A 975-nucleotide genomic window follows, 5' to 3' on the forward strand; every position below is an offset into this window, starting at 1 on the left:
GAGTGTGTGTGTGAGTGTGTGTAATATATATATATAACGCTTACATGAGCCCATTCACACACTCGAGGTGTGACACAGGAGTTCTGTTATTTGCATCTAACTGATTCATTTCGCGCTTGTGTACATGTATTGATCATGGGCAGCGCATGTATTCCGTGTGCATCGTAATCAACAGATGATAAAACAACGACTACATCACTCAATTTTCAGATGATCCCCATGCAGATTCGCTTGACTGAAATCATTCGGATAGATACTCCAACATATATACACATGCGAGCATCCACATGCATTCAAAAGTGTGATCCTGTGTACTGGAATATTCAGAGCCCGCCTTCAGTGATGTGGCATACCCCTATAACGTTCGTCACGGCAATGATGTATCCGTATTTACCAGAGCAGGTACCCTCCACCTCTTCATGCAGCAACAGCTTTATCGTTTTATGCAGTTTAGGCCCAAAGTACTGGGGATGGACCACCAGTTCGTGTTCTAGGTCGATCTGATGGGAATCGAATAGGAGTCAGGAGAAAACACAATTCAAAACAAGGCAACAAGGTCTTAGTATATACATGGAAGAACATATATAAAGCGATACTAATACTGCAAACGTATATTCGCATATTAACAAAAAAGAAGGGAACGCAAAGATATATATGACCACATAGGAACCAACACCAAGTTATTAAGATATCAAATTCATTGATGTATCTATAAAATTTCGTACATATATAAACATCCTGTGAACATAGAAACAAACCGGTAATTAGACATAGATCAAATACATACAATACTTACAAATGAAAATCTATAAATAAATATCTTCCATATATATATATATATATACATGTGCGGGTGTGTGCATTTATATATTAATGTGTCTGGATGAGTGTGTGAGTGTGTATTTGCGTGTGTGTGTATGTGTATCTGAGTGTGTGTGTGTGTGTTTGTGTGTGCGTATGACTATATATACATAT

The sequence above is a fragment of the Sphaeroforma arctica genome, assembly GCF_001186125.1.
Source record: "Sphaeroforma arctica JP610 unplaced genomic scaffold supercont1.242, whole genome shotgun sequence".
Classification (NCBI taxonomy): Eukaryota; class Ichthyosporea; order Ichthyophonida; genus Sphaeroforma; species Sphaeroforma arctica.